At 44.4% G+C, this 22,273-nt stretch overlaps 1 long non-coding RNA gene across 1 annotated transcript; it reads left to right on the top strand.

Annotated features, from left to right (window-relative positions):
- Positions 1-2,540: 2,540 nt before the first annotated feature.
- Positions 2,541-6,353, top strand: LOC117048682. The gene is made up of 2 exons (XR_004426865.1): positions 2,541-2,834; positions 6,043-6,353. It is a non-coding gene; the product is annotated as an uncharacterized LOC117048682 (long non-coding RNA).
- The last annotated feature ends 15,920 nt before the right edge of the window (positions 6,354-22,273 follow it).

Raw genomic sequence — 22,273 nt, 5'->3', positions numbered from 1 at the left:
TGGTGGCAGCATTTCCAGCTCTCACAATGCAATGCAGTCTACATGAGGCTTACGCCCATGTAAGTGCATGAGCTTTTCTTGGAACACATTGGCTACAAGCATTAGTTAAAGGCGTATTGGTGGTTCAGTGGTAGAATTCTTGACTGCCATTCGGGAGGCCCAGGCTTAATTCTTGGTCAATGCAACTCCCATTTGAGCGACCCTCACGTGGCACAGTGTATCAGTGGATCTGGCTATTAACCAGAAGTTTGGCAGTTTGAGCCCACCCAGGGACGACTGTGGGCAGGGACTTAAACTAGATTACCATTGGGGGCCCTTCCAATACTACAGCTCTTTGATTCTGTGCTCCTAAGATCACTGAAATAAATGGGCTTGGATGCACTTGACTATATGTTGAACTGAGACGTCTAGGTCAACAGAGTTAATGGAGGAATTAAGTGTTGTGGCTGGTAGGAGTGGGAGGTTTGGAAGTCACATTCTTAACTACCCGGTACATTCTCCTCCAGTTCTGAAGTTCCCCTGTGGGACATCTTAAAAGCTGTGTGCAAAAATAAAAAGTATGCGCCCAAGCAATCCAAATCCTGCACCAAGAAAAACTGAATACGTTTAGGGTGTAGTGGGCCCAAACCTGTGGACCTTCTTCCATGCAGGGACCGTCCTTGCTGAACTTCAGACCCATGACTTAGACCTGCTTGTTCCAGCAGGCATGTTAAGGTAGTGTTCTGTTTTATGATAAGTTTGCATTATTCTGTTATTTCATTCTCTGTATGTTCTGTTTTTATGTACCCTGCTTAGAAATGTGAATGATTAAGTGGTATATAAACATTATAAATAAATACAATATCCCACCTTTCTGCCAAGGAATTCAAGGTGGCCTGCATGGTGTTCTTCCCCTTCTTGTTTTTCCATCACAACAACCTTGTGAAGCAGGACTAAAGAGATCATGCCATGCTCCGTCCCACAACCTAACCTACCTCACAGGTGTGCTGTCAGGATAAATGCTCTCTTTGAACTTTCTGTTTACTATTTTAAAGCACATTTTATACCATCCTTCCTCTAAGGACCTCATGGAATTGTTATTTCCTACCCTTAGTTCATCCTTACAACAATCTTGTTAGGTAGATTAGGTTGAGAGACAGTGACTGGTCCAAGGTCATCCAGTGGACAATCCAGATGTCACCCAGATGACCATCAAGCCACTATACCAGCCCTACCCAATCTAGATGTTTAGATGGGACTACAACTCCCATAACCCCAGGCCTGCATAGCCAATGGTCAGGGATGGTGGGAGTTGTAGTCCAACAACATCTGGAAGGCACTAGAGGTTGGGGAAGACTTCACTGCACCATACTAGCTCTCAGTTTTTTCTTTTCTGCACTGGAAATAAGACAGTGTAGGAGGGTGCCAAAAGAACGGAATAACTCTAAAATTCTGAGGGACTTGCCTGCACTTGGTCAATGGAAAACATAAATGTGTTCTCAATCATTGACAATACACTGATCTAAGCTATTAAGGCATTTGTTATCAGTGGGGGGAAATTCTGGTAGCTGTTGGAGGTTAGCTCTGCTTATTGGGTCCCATAATCCAGAAACCACATCCTCTTAAGATATATCTCCCCACAATGCCTTTACCCTCCCCCCCAAAAAAAGTTTTTTTTTGTGATAAAGGAGGCACATCAGAGGATCTTCGCAAGGCAAGAGTTTAAAAAGCACATTCAGTACCAGAAGATCTAGGCACCCAGTCAAATATTTCCTTTGTTTGCCCCTTGTCCAGCTGCCAGTAAAGCCCTTTTGGAAAAAAGAAACGCATCCACCAGCTTCAATGTTCTCAGGATGCTAAGCCAGGACTGAATGGATTTTGCAAGGTGCTTAGTCACAGCAAGGGGAAAAAAAGCTCATAATAAAAGGGGGCTCTAAGACATAGCGGAATATTGATGCTGTCACTTCAATGGTTGGGCGAGTGATAAAAGGCAGGGATAAGTGTCTGTATCTCATCCTTGAAAATCTCAAGGCTCGGAAAGCGCTGCCTCCTGTTTGGGGCAAGGGAAGGAGAGGCTGTAGGGCAGGGAAACAGCTGTGACCAGACAGGGATGGGTGAGCCCTTTCTGCCATGCCTCCACGGAGCAGGAGAGGCCTTCCAAAACAGGGGAAGCTGGGGAGGGGTGGAGGGGAGCTTACACCCCAGGTTTTTGGCTGCAACAGCTTAGCAGGAGGGACATGACTAATACACATCCCACTGGGGGAGTTAGATCAAAGGCAGTGAAGTAGATACAAGAGGTTTCTGCTTCACAGGATCTGGTTAAATAGAGCCTTTGTTACCAGGGCCCTCCAGAGTCAGGAATGGAGAAATACCTGAACTCTCCCAGCCTCCCCCCACCCAGCCGCCTCCACCACCGCCAAGAGCCTTGATGCGGAATCAGTTGAAGTATGAAGCACAACAGTAGCTGCTTGGCTACTGCTGGAGGAACCCAGAGGGAGGGGAGAGGAGGGGGGGGGATGGCGGGAAGGGAGGGGTCCGGGGCTTCACCACACACACACACACACACACAAAATGAGTCAGGTTTAGTTGGACACACAGCTCAGATTTCTGAAGCTGGAGTGGAAAGCAGCATGCTCAGGGCTAGCCACCAGCTGGATTGCTTGGGTGCTTACAAGCGGGACAATCTTTTTCTGAAGCTTTGATGGGAGGTCTAGGAAGGACAAAGCCTGGCCTGGCTTCTTGTCACCAGCTTGAGGGCTTGATGCTGCTACCTGGTGCTGTCCTTAAGGCCTGCATCCTTCCCACCTGCCTTCCTTGGCACCTTCTCCGCTGCCAGGGGGTTTTGTCTGCTGAAGGTGAGATCATCTGCATCTACTGGTCAGACCAGAGACTTTAGAATAAGTCTCAGGTTCAGTCCTTTTATTTGGAGAGGGGAGTGCATGTTGTTGTATGTGCAGCGTGGCTGCGAATGGTTTGGCAGCAGGGGGGAAGTGGAGGTGGTGGTGAAAGGTGCGAGAGCTTAGACAGCACCAGGTTTGAGATAAACTCTGGTTAGTTTATGCCTTGACCCGCTGTATCTACCCTTACTTGCAACTGCACAGCCAATACATGGGGGCTGAAGTGTGGCAAAATTGCTGGAGGGTTTGTCGGCTTTCTGTGTATGTTTAGGTGCAGAGCTGGAGGGTTTATTCTTTTTCACACAAAACATTTCTATACTGCCTTCTATACAGTACTGCCGCAAGGCGGTTTACAGTAAAAAGAATAAGAACAAATAAATATTAAAATTACGATACAAACTAAAACAGCAGCCGACAGACCAGGGAAGGAATAAAATTAAGAAATACAACCAACTGGTACTAATGGCCAGCAAACATCAGAGAAATTAACTGAGTTTTTAGCGAGGCCTTTAGAGGGGAGATGGCTCCATAGAGAAGACTAATCTGTGTTAGTAATTGAACATAGAGTTGCAGGTCATTTGCAGCTAATTAATCTGAAATAAAAGGCTATGAATTTTGGTGTTTTCACAAATGATGCTAAGATGACTTTTTGTGCATTGAACAAGCTGTATGTCCCACTATATCCAGTGGTTTTATTCACAGGTAAGTGTGAATACAGATTGTAGCTTAAGGTTTTGAACACTTACCAGTACTTGGGACTAAGCTCCAATGGACTTAGCGGGACTTTCTTCTGAGTAAGCATATATGATTGTACTGTTAATTCATGGGTCATCCTGTTGTGATTAATGGTGCCAAAGTGTCATATTTAATATATGAGCTGAGTCAAAGTAGTTTTTTTTATTTGGTTTATAGTGGGAAATCCAAAAATGTTCAAGCATCACTTGTGAAACTGGCCTTTATGTATGCATTGCTGAAATTCCCTTCAGGCTGTATCTATGCATGTACAATTGTTTGTCTGAAAGGGTGTACACTTGGTGACTTGTACAGCCAACTGTTGAGTACACAGACTGCACACCCACTGCACATTATGTTACATGAGAATAACTGAGCATACAGCTCAGCTATTTGTGTACACAGTTACACATATAGTACACTTGATGAAGGTAATTCTTGAACACCCCTACTGAGAAGGCAGGAGGAGCAGAATGGGAAGCCTCCATTTTTTCTTTTCCCCTCTGTACAACCATAGTGCAGAATACTGCCATCTTTGACTATGCAGGCCGTAAAGTAAAGGAGCCAATTTCACTGCTATACTTGCTCCTGGTGGTTGCATGGCTGGTAGCAGTGGTATCATCAGGATAGGTCTCTGGGGCAGAAGTCCAGGACACCATGAATCAGAATGAACGGGAGAGGAGGACCCAAAACACTGTGGGCTTAGCTAACCACATTTTATTTATTTTTTAAAGTAAGGGATATAACACACACCACCATTCAAAAGAGAGCAGTCCCCCTAAATACATAAAGTTCAGAGTCTAAAATTACCGAACTGCACTATGAGCTGGTAGAAGTGGGAAGTTTTCAGAGAGACCTCACTTTAAGCTTGCATGACTCCTCTGGAAAACAGGAGCTGCACTCTGTGGTTCATTCCCATGACCTTTTAGTGGGGTGAAATATATCATACATATAGCATATTATGCATGCCCTGAGGACACCACACAAGGCCACTGCCCATACAAATGCAGCTAGACATGTGTAAAAGCTAGCCTGTGTAAAAGGAGAGAATAAAGTTTACAGATTTTGCAGTGAAATGGAAGGTGCATATATAAGACAGAGATCCTCTTAGCAGCTGTTGGAATTATGATTGGACACATAGTTTGAAACACAGAGCATGCACAGAAGATTACAGCTTTTTACTGAGTGTTTCATAGGACATTGTCCATGATACATGACCTTAAAAAAGCCTATGGTGAGGGCACTCACAGCCGTGTCTCCTGTGATCGACACAACAAAACCACCCTAATTTCTGCACTTAAATGAACCATGAACTAATCAAAGTTTTAAAACAAAATGTTAAACAAGAAAGGGTATCTTGTGTTGTGTTCGTTCATGATCAATTCAGCTTTTTTTTTAGCACTATGGAGTGAGCTAGTGAGAAGCACCCACTGCAGCTATGAAAGGTATGCATATTTATTTATTTATTTCCCCATCTTCCACCAAAGAGATCAAGGCACTATACATAGTTTTCACACACACACAGAATTCTCACAACAATCCTATAAGGTAGATCAAACTGAGAGACAGTAACTGACCTAAAATCAACCTTTGGCTGAGCTTCATGGCTGAATGGGGATTTGAATCCAGGTCTCTCCTCTTAAGCCAAACACTTCATCTACCACATCATACTGGCTGTCATGTATTTGTGATAGGTGTTTATGGATGATGGGGATCATTCATCTGAGCTTGCCTAGATTTTGCAGCAGGTCATGCACTGGACATCTTCCCAGCACACGCACACACACACACACACACACACACACACTGTTGCTTATTGCTCTCATAGAGGTAATGACTTTCCTCTAAATACACATATATACATACCGGTACTTTTTCTGGCTTTGGGAGGGAATAGTTAGATCAGAATTGAGAGCCCATGTGCTTTGATAGCCAGTATGTTAGGCAAAGTCATACCAGATGTTCCACATTGTAGAATGCAAGGTTCACTGCCGAGACAGACAGACAGACAGATAGACAAGACAGACAGACAGAGCGCTAGCTTTCTGAGGTTGCTTGAAAATAGCAATTTCAGAAGTCTTGAAAAAATATATATAGATGGAAGTTCTTCCCCTACCAGCCATCCTCCTGTCTTGGTTAAGTTAGTAAATAAGCACTGTTGTTGAGCAAGCATGAGTCAGAGCAGTGTTTGTACAGAGAGAAAAGTAAAAGGCAGAGAGCCAAACCTTCAGCTGGCCAAACTCATGTAAGTTCATTGATTTCCACAGGCGCTCGGCAGATTTAGCCCACAAATCCCATCTTGAGCACAAGGTGCAGACACATTCATTAAAGAGCAGGAACTGTTCCCATCTGTAGGAAGGAGCACTGGGGAGATTTTGTTCTTCTCTAATTAAAGCATTTTCCTTATTCCAAGAGCCCTTCTTTCTTTTTGTAGTTTCCCCGGCCTAAGCACCGAGAGAGGTTCCTTTGAAAAGGCAGCTGAGGAGAGAGACCATCCACCTGAAACGCGGGAGGCGGAAATCGTACACTCAGTACAACTCTCTTTATCCCTTTTGTCTGGGAACTACAAAAAGAGAGAGAGAGAGTCTTGTTTTGTACACCTTTCAGAGCTCCACAGGCTGGCATTCATTCATTTCGGGCCATTTTCATGAGTGATGCTTAAATCAGGTCTCGCATTTCTTGTGTCTGTAAATGGAATTAAAACCTACATTGACTGGAAAATGTACATTTGGTTAAAAAAAAGTATTTCCCCCTCCCTTTCTGACTTGCAATACATTCACAGAGGACACATTTCAGGCTGAAAGGCAGCATTGCATATTTGTGCAAACACTCAAGTTGTGGACTTTTATTTAAAGTTGCTTTTTTCTTATATGCCTGCTGCCTCTGCCATGCCCACAAAGGGGCATTTGAAATGCATGCTTATGGGAAAACGCCGGAAAATAATTCACTGCTGAAAGAATAGCAAGTGGCTTCTCTTTCACCGACGTATTATCTTTCCGTATCTTGCAGAAAATTGCCAGCAGTTGTGCGCCTCTTCATGAGCCGCTGAGCATCATAGACATAAAACCTACAGTTGTGAGCATAGGGAGTGCCTATCTGAAATTGGCCTTGCTTGCCTCACTCTGTCTTATAGGAAAAATACAAATGCAGAACAATTGGGCTACAGTAAATTTTCAAACTCAATTTGGCATATCCAGATTTCAGTGTGCAGCATGGTGCAATGTTACTCAAATGTAGCCAGCTGTGACTGGTTTGGGGGCTATTTGTCATATAATACTTTGAGAGCTGGCTTTTTCAGAGGCTTGGCAATTCCTCTTCCCTTTGTGTCACGGTTAGCAAACAGATCCCTTGCAGTGATGTTTCATGAAAGGGGCAACGATCAAGCAAATTATGCATGTTTATACCTGCAAATGTTTTAAATGTAAACTTTTAAATTCTTAAGAGAGATTGTTGAATTGAATTGGAGAATCTGAGGTGAATACAAAAATATTTGAAGGTTGATTTCAAATTTAATTCATCCAGTGAAAATACCTGGGCTCAATCCTAGAGACTTGCGCTATATGATCTTTGTCAAATCCATTTTACTCCTCTTCTTTCAGGAGAGCTTGGAGTGCATCATTATTTTCAGAAGTTCTTCAAAGTATAGCCAGTTCCCCCAAGTGTCTAGCGGTCAACATGCTCTGCTGATCCTTTAGCCAAATCCTAGCAGTGCTGGATACTTTTATACGGGCTGTGCTATCTGGCTCCACATGTGTCTGGGGGGCTTGCTGGAGCAATCAGGAACTTGTGGATTTCACTTTTGAATTTATTGAGACTCATTCTAAGATATCCCCTGCTCTGCAAAAGCAGGATGAGGCCACTAAAAGCTTATCTCAAGAGATGAGCGCAAACAGACAAAGGAAATTTCATTAGGGTTGAGCTTAGAGTAGACTGGAAACTATCAAAGTGGATCAATTACTGAGGACATGACTAGCCAAGGTAGCATTTCCTGGAATGCCTCTGTAATGTGGAACACTGGAAACGCAGTCAAGGTGGCCCCTTTTCATCCCCTTCTTTTGTATTTTTCTAAAGTCGTTCAGCTTATCTGCCTTAAGCCCTCTGCTGTGGTCTATGGCTTTTTATTCCTATGTGATTGCTTTTCATAACTCATGTAGGGCTAAAAGCCATGGGCTACACAGAGGAATAATCCACTTTCTTGGGCACCTCAGCAAGGCTGTGTGAAATACAGATCCCTTAATGCTATCCCTCCTTCATTTAATAAAACCAAACATCCATATTTATTTTGTAACCGATGGTGAATGAAAAAGAGGCTAGGGTATAGCGAGGCTTAGCTTGGGTGAATGTGGCAAGGAATACTTAGCAAATGAACGTACAGAGGTGAAGGGACTGGTCTCTATACTTCTGGGTCTCTTCTCTCCATCCAGAGGTCAGAACAGCTACTGCAGTGCTCAGGGTACAGCTCAGTTGCTGTGAGATGTTTCCTTTTTTAAGAAAAACACACACCAAACCTCTGTTTTCAACCTCAGGGCACAAAGATTCCATTGCCTCGCAAAAACCCCATTATAATAATTCTCTGAGCAGAATGCAGAGCTATTTCCATGAAAGATACACCGAGTGATGGTAGTTAACTAGGCGTGCCGAGAGCAGCTACCAGGTAATTAGAGATACTTTCTCACAGTCAGGTTCCACAGGTGTCCCAGCCAACAGCTGAGGGAAGCTAAGAAATCGAAAAGTTTTGACTTTTCAGCCCACAGCACAGTTACAATAGTTTTTAGACCAGCACTCCAGAAGACATGGATTTGCTGCCACTAGGGAATCTGCAAATGAAGACTGATTCCTTTTAAAAGTGCATACCAGCCACATAAAAACCTCCTTAATATGCATGTGGCACCAAACTCACAGGTACGAACATACATGTGGAGTTCTGATTTCTGATGACACTCTCACAGCACAGTCCTAAACGTGTTTCTTATGTCCCACTGAGTACAACGGATCTCCCTCTGCTTAGAAAGGATTGTTGCTTTTAAGTGTACTCTGCCAAAAAGGCAATCAGCTGGATTTTGATAGCATATTGTTGGAAAGAGCCACTTCACAGGTACATTTGGAGAGCCTGACATACCAAAATCTGGGTATTTTAGCATGGTCTTATCAGCTTCTCAACCGACTTCACCAGCTGTGCCTTTGGCAGCCGTTGGGTGTCCAAACACCAGCAGGTGATAATATTTATCTCCATGCTGTTACATATATAAAAAAATCACCTGCTGATTTCTGCAGACAGGAGCAGCCAATAACACTTTCCTCCGGGCTATAGAAAGTTCCACTTGCTAATTTTTGCAGATCAAGCAGCTAATAAAAGCAAATGAGGCAGACAAAGCCAATTTGGGGTTTTCTGGTCAGTTGGCAATCCAGCTGTGGTTAGTGCCTCTGAGAAGCACATGTTGCTGTAGCAAGGAGCTACATTTTACTTGCTGTAAACAGCTGCCAGTCTTATCACTGAATGCACTGGGTAGTTGTGTATTTGTGTATGGATAGGTTATTTTGAAAAGTGGGTGGATGGAGGTCTTCCTCCACCTCCTACTCCTTTATATCTAGGCGTATGATATCTGAGACTTCTTTCTAACACGACCACCCTAGAAAATGCGCCTCTGCTCCTAAGGCAGACACTCCCTTTGTGTGCTGCAGTGCCAACTGCAAAGGTCATACCACACACCTGCTTTTCTGATTGTATTTCTTGTAGCGGTGAATGAAGGGGACTTGGATGGCCAGTGCCTAATTAACTAGCAATAATAGGAAAAGGGATGGAGGGGGATAAAGAACCTATTTAACCAGCTTCTTTGTTGCAAACCAAAATGTTTTCTTGTGCTGGGAAAGTAATGAGCAAAATCCCCTTTGCCTTTAGCCGAGCCTGAATTGGAACAAAACCCCTATGGAATGTACAGGCCTGTTTTCGCTTCTTCCGCCCCCCCCCATTGTATCCCTTAATGATCAGGGCAGCTGCATTGGGGGCCCAGGAGCTTTTGAAGGCCAGACTTTTAAATGGTCGACATTACTGAAAAGGATTGAGGAGCAGCTCTTCTCCAACCCTCAACCTTCCCTGTGTGGCGCTTGCTCACTTCTGCTATTTTCTGATCCCCAAGTTAGTTCATCTGGAAGAGGTAGCCAACACAGTCCATTAAAATGATGATGATGATGATGATGATAGAATCCATAGGGACAGTAATCCTTTTGTGAGGATCAAAGGGGCACTTCCAGAATGAATCCCATTCCAAAATAATGACAACTACATACCAGCAAATTCAGGTTGTGTAATTAAAGCTGGCTTAGAGCTCTTGTGAAACAAAATTGCTTCCCCAAGAGACTCTGCAGTAAGGGAAGGGATGGGGGAATGCAGTGGAAAGTGTGTGGCAACTTTTGCTTTGTCGCAATGTCATCGAGCCTCTCCACAAACCAATCAGAATGAATGCTCTACAACAAGGTTATCTAGAAGCACCCTAGAACTCTGTATGTATTCTGGGGCTTGACAGATGGCTAGGAAAATGTCCCACTTGGCCAACTCTTGTGTCTTTAAAGGCAGCTAGCTGAGCAAAAATCAGTAGGTGAAGCTTTTCATGACCATCAGATATGTATCATTGGTGTTTCATGTCTGCTGGTGAAGGTGCTGTTAAATGCACAGGAGCAGTGGCCAGTAAATAAGTAGCAATCCTGGTTGGAACAGAGAAGAAAGGAAGATCTTCTCCTTGGGGTGGGGGGAATATATTAGCTGTATCCATTAAGCAGGACTCACAAAACCCTTGTAAAGCAGACAATGAACTAAACTGATAATCTGGTGATCTCTGTAACAGCCAAGCGAGATATTGATTTTAGAAACAACATGCTAAGCATACAGGGACAATAGAATTGGAATTGAACAGTGTTGCTGAGTGGTTGCAGGACTGCATATAGTTCCACCTTAGACAGCCCTGTCTCAGATGGCAGAAGGTCTGGACTGCGTATTCTAATTGCTTGTAATTGTAATGCTTCTCCTGCTAATCTAAGAGATAGGGATAATTTGTTTCTCTGTTTAATTAAATATTGAGCGCCCAACATCCTTTTTTATATTCCAGACACAGGAGACAGGCAATTGTATGTAAGAGCAATTTTTTATATTCGTATATCAACAGATTCAAGAAACAGTAAGTAAGGTTGTCCCCAATAAATATTCGTTTGTTTAGCAGAGAGGCTCTGAACAAATTTATCTCCGAGTTTTTGTAATGTAGGTTAGATCTTTGTCCCTCACACTTTGTGTCGCTCTTCTTTATACTATTGATTTTCCTTTTAGCAAAGCAGATACCAAAAGAAGCACTCTGTTCCTGCAATGCTCCTCCCATCGGACGGCAAGGACGGCGAGAAAAAGCGTTTCGTTTTGTGTAGGGCTTTGTCAATAGGGTGGATAAATTCGTGTGACAATGTCATCTAATGGTTGAAATTATATGGGGAAAGGGAGGGGGACCTTAATGGAATACGTGAGCCATTGCCCCCGAATCTGCCAAATTGTACAAAAAACAATAAGTATATATATTAAAAAGTCCTGCTGGATAAGACCCAATACAATTTAGTCCAGCATTCTCAGAGCCCCTGCATGGTGTTGCTGGAGGGGCCTCTCATTCCCTCACAGCCATGACTGCACAGTATTTTTCTGTAGTGGTAGTGCCACTGCTACCCGCCATCTTCCCCACTGGGCACTCAGGTGGCGTTTTAGCAGTAAGTGGCAATGCCACTGTTGAAGGGGGGTTGAAGCTCAGCTGAGAAAAAGAGTTTAAAGCAGCAAAGTGAGGCAGGGTGGGCTTAACTCCTTGTTTGAAGGTGCTCTCATTAGTCTGTATACAGTATTGATCCTTCCACCAAGGCGCGACCAGGGCGGCTTGCTGCTTGAGCCCCCCCCCCCGGTCTTGCAGGCACAACATGCTGTTGCCTCCTTCTCTGTGGGTGCTCCACACCACTGCCTCTTCTCTCTCTCTCTCTCTCTGTCTCTCTCTCTCTCTCTCTCTCTCTCTCTCTCTCTCTCTGTGTGTGTGTGTGTGTGGTGGTAAGCAGCATGTTCCTTGGGCCCAGATCTGCCACCTGAGGTGACGACCACCCTTCGTGTCATGGGAAGGTCAGCTGTGCCTCTCACTGGTACCTTATAGCCATATGAATGAGCACATGTATAATCAGCAAGTCTGCTTGGGCCATTATGGAAGAGCTGGTCTAGTGGAACTAAAAAATGAACCAGGGAAGTCCCCACAGTTAGTGTCCCCTCCAATAGGTGTCCTACCTCACAACCTGTATAATGGACATTGTTCTTGAAATCTCTCAGCAAAGCAGGGCTAGGGAACCTGTTTTTAATGACAAGGGTTGAATTCACTGAATTCAGCTGGAACAGGAGGACTCCACAGCGCAACATGGTGTTGCTGGGCCCACTTTGTTATTTATTATGGACTCCCCCCCCCCCACGTATGCACAATTGACTCGTGCATGACAGCATAACATGCACAAACACCAGGGAATAATTAAATAATTCAATTCAAACCAGGAAATGGTGTGTGAGAGCTGGAGAGTCCTTGTGGCTCGTGAGGAGACCCCCCCCCCCAGAGCCCAAAGAGGACGTCAGCGAGGGCGGAGGAAGTCTTGAAGAGACTGGAGGTGCAGCTGCTCAGCCTTCCCTCTAACAACTGACATGCGGGGCAGCGCTGTCGTCGTCACCGCTTTCCCACACATCCTTCAGCCTCTTGCCGGCTGTAGAGCTTCAATTCTAGTTGTGGATATTTTTGGATACAGCATTTTTGGTATGGATGGAAGAGAGAGTGGCAGAGAGAGCATTTGGAAAGTACTCCTCACTTTATGTGATTTCACTTATGCTCGCAGAGGCCCCAAAACGTAACCCCTGCACAAGTATTAAAGATACAGGAGCCCTGGTCCTACAGGAAACCTAATCACAATAGTGGTGTACTTTGCTGCTGAAACTTAAGACGGAAGCAGATGTCTGTTGTTTGAAAAGGTAGCTAGTAGATACACTGCATTAACCAACTTCCTTATGCTCAGCAATACCTCAAGCATGTCAGGCTTTTATTTTTACCTCCTTGGAGCTGACAGTTAACAACTGCGCTGTCCTTAGTTGTAACTAATGATACACTGGATTTTTTTTCTTGTGTGTGTGTGAGTGTGTGGTTTTTTTTTTTTAAAGTGATCTGGCCAAATCGTTGCAGGTGGCTGTGTACGATGGCCTGTTGGCTAACATACAATCTGGATTGCCCTGTCTCATTCTTACGCAACTGGGGCAAGCAGGTGTGTCCAAAAGGAGGTTGTTCTCTGCAAATTATTTACTCAGCTCTGACTGTCTCTTTTTGGCAAGTGAGACGAGAGAATTCTGGTTGTGTTGAACCATAGCCGGGTGGGTCGAACCCTCCCCACCCTCTCTTTCAGTTAGTTAGAAAATGGGTTATTAAGTAACAGGCTACCCCACTGGTGCTGACTCAGGCTGAAACTAATGAACACCCTGGCTGGCCATTTGAAATTTATTGCACCTATTAATTACAACCATTAGCTGCAGCCAGTGAAATTTTTATAATGAGGACCCTTGCGACTTTGCTTTCCTAGCAGCAAATTAACTGTGTGTATATGAAGGCTGGGGTTGGGGGGTTGGAATCAATGGGATCAGCATACTTTACAGAAGCAATGTTTTAATTAGTGGTTCTCTGCAAACACTGCAACCTGAAACGCCAGCTGTATAGGCACCATTATTTCCTCTTAAAGAGCCAGTGCTTCCCTTTGCTAATTGAGTTTATTTCTTTTTTAAGGCTTTTTTTTAACGCAAGAGGTGGGTGGTATGCGCTTTTGTGATATGTGTGTGTATTTCTTAGGCTGGCAGTTAATACAAGAAGGCCAGGAAAAGAAAGGGAAATAGAAATTAAGAATAGGAAGGTCGGGGTAAAAGAATGCTGAAAGAGGGGGAAATGTTAGCACTGTAGCCTTCCTTGAAGGAGCTCAGAGCAGCATGTGTAGGCGTTACCGGTATTTCATGTTATCATCGCAATGATCCAGAGAGGCAAAATTAGACTGAGAGAGTCTCCCCCATTGATCTAGCCCTCAAACCACTATTCCTGCAAGCGTGCCCAAACACAAAAGGAAGCCGGGCTCCTGTACCTTGAAGACTTGTTTAGAAGAGGGGATTTCAACAGGTGTAGCTTTTATTGCTGCACCTGTTGGATTTCCCTTTTCTACAGTTTAAAGTGCAGGAGCCCTGCTTCCTTTGGTGGTTGGACACACTCGCTCTGACTCGGATAGTACATTGTTCTATCCTCTGCTCCCTGTTTCAGACTGAATAGAATCAAGGTGGTTTGGTTGTGACTGCTTTTTATGTGTGACCGGATACATGAGAGGCTGGGTCTCTTGCATCACAAATATTTATTTATTATCTGCCCTTCACCAAAAGGTCCTAGGGTGAGTTACATGGCAATCAAACAGTAAAATGTGATACATACCGGTAAATAATCAGCAAACTAAAATGACAACTAATAAAACCACTCCTATTATTACACTGAATAGGGAATTTATTTTTCTTTATCCTTTAAATTTGTATACCGCTTTTCCATTTAAAGTACTCAAAGCAGCTCACATCAGGGGTGGGGTAGGGAAAACAAATCAGTACAATTTCAACTCAGGCAAGTTGCAGCTGGCAATAATAAGAATGATGGTGATAATAAATTGCATCTAGGTACCTTAACTTTGTATACTTTTTATGAGTAGCCATCTGAGGGAGCACATGCCCTTTCTTGCAGTAGAATCTACCACAGTTCTAGAGGTGCCTAACATTTCACTATCACTTGACTTTCTTGGTTAATATTCAACAACTGAATCCTGGAGGAGGTGCTGTGTCTCAGTGGCAGACCACATATTTTTCATGCCCAAAGTCCCAAGTTCAGTTTTTGTTTCCTCCAGGTAAGGCTGGGGGAAATTCCTGATGGAAATCCTGGAGAATCAGTATAGAGACAATGCCATTCAGAATAGACAAGGCTGAGCCAGATAGACCCAATAGTCTGACTCGGTGTAAGACAGTACCTATTTTGTCTGCAATTTTCTTGGTCAAATGTTGATACAGCTAAAGTTTATTTTGTGTTTCCTTTATTGCTTGGCAGTTCAAACATACAGGTTTATAGACCCAGGTCACCATGCAGGTGAGGAAACAAGCCCATGGGCCTATGTCGGCTTATCATTTCCTTCTCTCCAAACAAACCCTCAGCCCAGGTTTGCACACTGTGACAATCCTGATTCTGGTTTGTGAAGAGAAGGACAAGAACAAAAGTGTATGTGCTCATTGTTTATTTTGAATGGTTGTGTAATGTTACGTACCAACAACCTCATATTCCTGGATTTTTAAAATAGCATCCAGGCATAGGGATGAACCCTTAAATTATACAGGACTGTAATCACCTGATACAAAACAATCATTTCTGTGGTTGAATATTTGATGGCTGGCTAGTCTAATCCTTGCAGGGTAGATCTTAGAGAGATTGATGCACTTGTGTGATCAAGACTAAATATGTGGTCATGACATCACACTCTGCTTGTATGACTATTACCCATGGTTTGGTCAGAGCAGGCTCCTTTGAAGGAGTCCATTTATATTCTAATGTTTGCTCCTGCACTTTTCCTGGACACATATTAGATATGCCCTAAGAAGGCGGGTGGCCCTGTGGTCTAAACCACAGAGCCTAGGGCTTGCAGATCAGAAGGTCAGCAGTTCGAATCCCCGCGATGGGGTGATCTCCCATTGCTCGGCCCCTGCTCCTGCCTACCTAGCAGTTCGAAAGCACGTCATAGTGCAAGTAGATAAATAGGTACTGCTCCGGCGGGAAGGTAAACAGCGTTTCCGTGTGCTGCTCTGTTTCTCCAGAAGCGGCTTAGTCATGCTGGCCACATGACCCGGAAGCTGTCTGTTGACAAACGCTGGCTTCCTCAGTCTATAGAGCGAGATGAGCGCCGCAACCCCAGAGTCGTCCTGACCTAATGGTCAGGGGTACCTTTCCCTTTAAGAAGGCATACCCCAAAAGAAGAATAGTTCCCATACCAATATAAATTTTTTGTGTCGGTGGTTGAAACGGGAAATAAAAATCAGTCAATTTCCTTGCTCTTTCCATGGGACAATTTCCCTCTAATTCCTTGTGTAGGGCTTTAACAAACTGCATCTCCTCCTTTCCTCATGGCTGGGAGAATGTGTGAAAATGGATAAAGATTTCCAATTTCAGCAGCGGGGACCTAACTGTTAAGAAGAGCAAAAACCTGGTGAAATCGGTAATTGTTGGTCTAAGGAATTGGTTCTGTCCAGCTGGTTCAGAAAGACATTTATTAGGGCTCAGGGAAAGTGACATTATTAAAGTGAGCATGCTGATTTCAGACAGCTCCCAATTCATCACTCTGACAGTGACAAACACAGTCTGAGGTTAAGCAAATGACTAAAGAGAATTCTCTGGCTTTACATTTTTAATGCTCACTGCATTTTCTTGGCTGCAGAGGGTTCTATTCAAAGGATCCTCTCCCTTGAATAGAAAGGGCAGAACAGGGCCATGAAACATGCTTGGATTTTGCAAATCAAGTAGGGCATCTGTCACTCCACTAGCACTAGTTCATTTATTTTTTAATTATTCCTCACTCCTTAAAAGATCCCTTTTCTCCATTTTCAAGAAGAACAGGAGCATTTGACTCAACTGTGCTGCCTCTGTTCTTCCAGGCTCGTTCATCATTGTCTGCCCCCTGAATGGAAAGTGGAGGGTCAGTTTTAAAAGGCTCCATGCTACAAGCTTTCCTAAATACATCAATAGCTCCCTAATGGAATTGGGACTCTTGTCATTCAGACCACCCAGGTCTTCCGGCAAGCAAATGTACCTCAGGTACTTTGGTATACTCCATCCCATTAGCAGGCAATCTCATGCTACAATGTAAGCAGACTATTGTCTTTGCCATGGCTTCCCTTTCAACAGTAACATGATGTTGGACTACTGTAAGGAGCTCTACATGGGGCTGAACTTGAAGACATTTCAGAAACTTCAATTGGTCCAGAAAGCTGCCACTAGGATGTTAGCAGGGATTGGGAGATTGGTGCATATAACTTGGGTGGGATGTTTTTAATGTATTTCTCTTTCCTTATGGCTTTGGGTTGCCTTGGGCAAGATAAGCGACTGATATATATATATATATATATATATATATATATATATATATATATACAGCCTAGGAACTTTAAAGCCTTAAATCACCTGATACCAGAGTATCTTCAGATTTGCCACTTCTTGTGAGAACATGCCCAAGAATTGCATTGCACTGTAGCGTAGCAGGTGGACACAAAAGAGGGGTCCATCAGGTGTGGTGCTCAGGTTGAGGAACAGCTTACTTACAAAGGTTCACCTGAGCAATCCCTTGGCCCCAATGAGTGGCAATGAAGGCAATTCATCTAAGTACATTTTATTAACTTGACCTCTCATATGTACGTTTCTAATCTTATGATATTTATATTTTGATTGTTTTATTGATTACTTGTTTAGTGAGCTGCCTTGAGTAGAGATTGACAAATTCGTCCATTTTGTGTTGTTCAGTTTTCATTTTTCTCATCTTGAGTCCAGTTCATCACATTTCCACATCAGGCTATGCACAATCCTTTTGATCTTAATCTTTTTTTTTCCTAAAAAGAAAAAGAAAAAAAGAAAAAGAACCATGGCAATGTATTTATTTTTTAAAAAAATTGTCTACATGTCATAGAGTTGGAAGGGACAAGAAGGTGATCCAATCCACCCACCTGCTCCAAAACAGGAACTCTTAAGTTGTTTTAAATTGTTTTTTAAATTGTTTTTAATGCTGTAACACACCCTGGAGGGACGGAGAGAAGGAATAAATAAAATAAAATAAAATAAAATAAAATGTCTCTTCATCCAAACTACTCTCTCACACCAGATCACAGTGTTCTACTAGTACTATTTAATGAGCCTATGAAGAAAATAGTTCCAGATGCTCAGGTAAAAGTGGAGAGCCACATTCAGCTGGGGAAAGCAAACAAATAAAATAAAAATACTTTTCCTCTTTCAAATCCAAAAGCAGCAGGGCATCTATCCTGAATACTTAGTTGAAAAATATATTAACTTTGGAAACCAAAGCTTCCAGAATTATTTAGCAGGACATGTTAGCATTGAGCCCAGTGGAAGCAATTTGTTTGCATCATTTACGTGCCAACCAATTCTGATGAGTTATGCTCTCTTATGACACTTGATACACACGTACTTTAAATTACCAGTATATATTTATTAACAGCAGGTGCGTATTGCAGGCCATGGACAACTTGAAACCCACCACAGCCCTTCAGACTGTCAAATAAGGACGTGAAGACCAGGTGGAAAGTGCCTGATATTGCAGGTGCAAACATGAAATTTTCAAGTATTTTTACTTTTGTTAAAATAAAAATAATCTTATGCCAGCTTTTAAACAAAGTAATGATTTGCAGACATTTATAGTAAAAGAAGTTTTGAAACTATTTCAGAACACAATAAAAAAAGTATGTGACACACTTTCTTTCTGGGTGTATGCATGGAATTTAAATACACTTTCCCTTATGCTATGTATTCAATATATGCAATAAAAAACTTAAGAAAATAAAGAAAATGGTTTAAAAACTGATTTTTTTTCCCTGGTGATTTGTGATGTTTGGCATTCATTTTATTCCCCTACTTTGCTTTCAGCAAGTGTTTTTGTTTTTAACATGAAAACCCGAGGAAAAAAATATAAACGCAGAAGCTGAAAATTTAAGGATGTCCATAGAAAGTGGGTTTCCTTTTTCCTATTTCCTTTGCCTTCCTTTAATGGAATCTGGTGTCGACTGAGGTATTTTAATACTTTCTGACAATACCATTTACCTAGAGAGGATTGACAGCGAAATTGCAGGCAGAAAGCAAAGAACGAGTTCACTTTTTGTGGCTGCATAACTAGCCTTGCAACAGCTTCATTTGGTTAAACTGGCTCTTTCCTGGCCATTACCCCCAGAAAACTCTTTTGCACGCATGCAATAAAAGCAGCTGAGAGAGGCACAGAGCTGGCGGGTCTGCTCACAAACCTTGCAGACAGGAAGACTCATTAAGGAGTCCCTAGTCGTTGCTTTGTGAGTCTCAGAGGAAGCATCAGGGGCCTTATTTAAACTAGGTGTCTGGCAGACAGGTATACCAAAACCTGTCAAATGAAACTGGGGGTGGGGGTGGTGAGCGTGCAGCTGAATAAGTGAGTTCAATGGGAGGTGTGCATTTGTCTTGCTTATCTGCGCAGGGACTGCTTTGTGCTGAAGGCAGGGCCTGTCACTGCAAAGACAAGGTCAGGCTGAAACAGAAAGGATAAAGCGAGCCTCCTCTGGTTCCCAGGTTACAGGATGGGAGGGATGCAATTTTTATTGCCATGTGGAACTGACTGTTCTGAGGTGCTGAAGGGTTATTTAATGAATGCCGAGCGGCTGTGTTTGAAGTTAGAAGGTCAGTCAAATATTCGCTGTAACCTTGGAGGGCTTAATCATGCCCTGAGTGCTAGCCGAGCTATTGAAGAGCAACCATCGCAAACGGGGGATTTTGGCTTTCGCCTTTTCTTTTTCATCTGGCTGAGGTAATTCGCAGATTGGAATGCTGTGATTCAGTGGGGGTAGGAGTGCAAATGGTGGCGGGGGGCGGGCGGGGAGAAGAAACAAGTCATTTGGACTCTGTATGTTTGTTAGGGCTTTGCTGGAGTCTCTATGATCCCCAACGAGAAGTTCAGGCCCTAGACATTTTTTCATCTTAAGATGAAACCTCATTTTAAAAGCAACATCACAGAGATGGAGCGAGGGAAATGACTGGTGCCCACATTGCTTCACATTGCTCTGCAATAAGGCCAACCCCAAAGCTGTCGCTTAGTAGTTCATATTCTTCGTGCTTAAGTTGGCCTCCAAGCCGTTGCTTAACGTTGATTCATGATCATGCGTTTTGCTTGCCTGGATGGAGGATTGAGAGTTTTTTTGGGGGGGAATGCTGTGTTATTTTTCTAGAAAAAGAGGTGCCAGAACTCACTATGAACAGCCTCCCTTGTTCTCTTAATATGGCAATGAGACCCACCTGAGAGATGCCAGGACTGAGTTCCACCAAGTTCCAGCTGAAAAATAGCCATGGGGGGTGTACATGTATGTCGAATTTAGCCTCATTTACAAAGGTAACCTTTACACTCATTGCTCCACTTATCTTTTGAGGTGATGTTATTGTTTTATTGACTGGTTTCATTGCATCTTTTATTTGAGTGTGACCTGCCTTGAGATAGTTTGCAAGAAAGGCTGGGATATAAAACGTGTGAATGAAGGGATGAATGAGTCAATACATACCAAATTCATGATACCAATTCTTCATGCCCAATGTTGGGCTCAAACCTACAATGATGAAGCTGTACTCTGCTGCCTCAGCTAGCCACGCTGATGTAGGAAAGGTGAACGATTAGAACATCTATACATTACTGATGCCAAGTGGAAGCCAGAAGTGGGTGAGTGGCTTTGCAGCAACAACCATACCACAAAGATAACACTGGAGCATAGTCAGAAGCAATGAGGCCGAATGATGGAGATGAGGGGCAGCCGCCCAGTGCTTAATTTCTAATATGAGAGATGCAAGGCGACCAGGGCCGTCTCGTCCATTTGGGCTGGTGGCGCAGCGCACCAGAGCACCGGGCCCCCGAGGCACCCCCGCAAGCCCGCCGGCATACCGGCCTCCCCCTCCCCAACCCGACCCCACAGGTGGGTGGGCGCTTGCGTGCTGGCGGCACAGCCCCGTCTTCGAGCGCAGCGAGCGGGGGGGAGTAGCGCGGCCCCGCCGGCAGCCTCCCCCCTGCCCCCATGGGCGGCTGGATGCTTGCGCCGCCAGCGTTCTCCCCTGGACGCCCTGGACGCATGGGGGCGCTGGAAGGATCGAGCCCACCAGCATACCGGCCGCCCCCCTCCTCAACCCGCTCCCGCCCCCAAGGGCGGGCTGTCGGCTGGGTGCTCACGTGCCAGCAGCGCAGCTGCTGCCCATGCCGGTCCCGGGCGGGCTGCGAGCCGGCCGCCTTCGCCTCCCGTCCCGGGAGCACTGGAAGGGCGCGCAGAGCCCCGCGCCGCTCCAGCGCCACTCCCCTCATCCCCTGCTCGCCCACCCCGCCTCCCGAGGGGTGGCAAGCGCGAGAGGGAGGCAGCGGAGAGGCGGTACGGCGGGGGCGCTGGAGGGATCACTGCGCCACGGCGGCTGATCTCCTTAAGATGGCCCTGAAGGCGACCCATACCTAAACTGTTTTCATGAAAGGCATATGTGGTTTCATGTGTGCATGGGGGGGGGGGTGCCGCTGGCAAACCCAGCTACAGTGTGCATTTCATATTGAAGTGTTTGCAAATGAAATCCTTTCCACATAATATTATTTACAAAAACAGCTTTTTCAAATATGAGTTTCTGGTGGCCTTTGTTGGGAACAAAACAACAAAAAAGTGGGGAGTGTCAAAACTATATATTGGCGGGAGGAATCGTGGAGTGAATCCAGGGGTGGATGTACTATGAAATTTAGCTTCAGGGCCCCTAATCCCAGAGAAGCCCCAGAAGCGACCTTAGTCCACATGATTTTAAAAATTTGCTTTAAAAAGTGCATCATCATGCTTATATGTAACATTTCCCTAATTTCCATCCCCTCCCTCCAATAACTGAAATTGTAAGACATAGGAAATTTTTGTCCACACCAGTGACTTTGACATGTGAGATAATCCAGTACAGCAATTTTAATGAAAGACTGAGATGTAGTAGTTAATTAAAAAACAACATGTGGTGATGTGTTGTAGAATAACCCAACTGAAGAAGATAGCAGTGGTTACCCAGACCTCATCGCTGGTTGCGAAGGGCTCCTCCCCCATAACAGTTTAAACATCAGGGGCCCCCAAATGTAGGTCCACCCCTGATTAGATGTGATTATGGATGACAGCAGCTATCCATATTCAAGGAACATAGGATGCTGCCTTCTACCAACCAGGTGAGGCCTTGCCCATCTGGTGCAGGACGATCTTCTCTGATTATTTGCAGGGAAAGATGTTTAACTGGAGATGCTTAGGACTGAACCCTGGGACCTTTTGTTTGCAAAGCATATGCCTCATCACTGAGCTTCGGCCCCCTGTCCCCCCCTCCCAAATATGTAGAGGTTTTAGGTGGGGGAACCGAGATTCATTCTAGGCAGAAAACCTGCCGTTCTCTAATGCACTGAGCTTTTGGAACGCTGCTCTAAAGTGAAAGTAAGAGATGTTCTGATGGAAAGCGGGGAAAGAAACCCAAGCTTTTCTCTCCTCTCACCTTACTTTGTATAGATTTCCTTGGATGCTCCTGTCCTTTGCCTGTCCCAGGGGATGCCCCAGTTCACCTTTGCTTGCTTCTGTGGGCTCCATGGCTTCTGCAAGATGAAGAGGAAGAAGGAAGAGCCCAGCGCTGAGCAAGAGACAGCAGTGTGACCTTTCCTTTGTGCATCATCTTCTCTCTGTTGAGTTGGAGGAGCACAGCAACTGTGGTATGATGCTGTTACCCTTGTAGGCTACCTTGCATGCCCGCTCCTGCCCACTCTCATGGCTCTGCTCTGGGGGGGACGGGGACTGAAGGGTG

Source organism: Lacerta agilis, chromosome 6, assembly GCF_009819535.1.
Source record: "Lacerta agilis isolate rLacAgi1 chromosome 6, rLacAgi1.pri, whole genome shotgun sequence".
NCBI lineage: Eukaryota > Metazoa > Chordata > Lepidosauria > Squamata > Lacertidae > Lacerta > Lacerta agilis.
The sequence above is the reverse complement of the archived record's forward strand: the minus strand, read 5'-3'. Positions and strand labels throughout refer to the sequence as shown.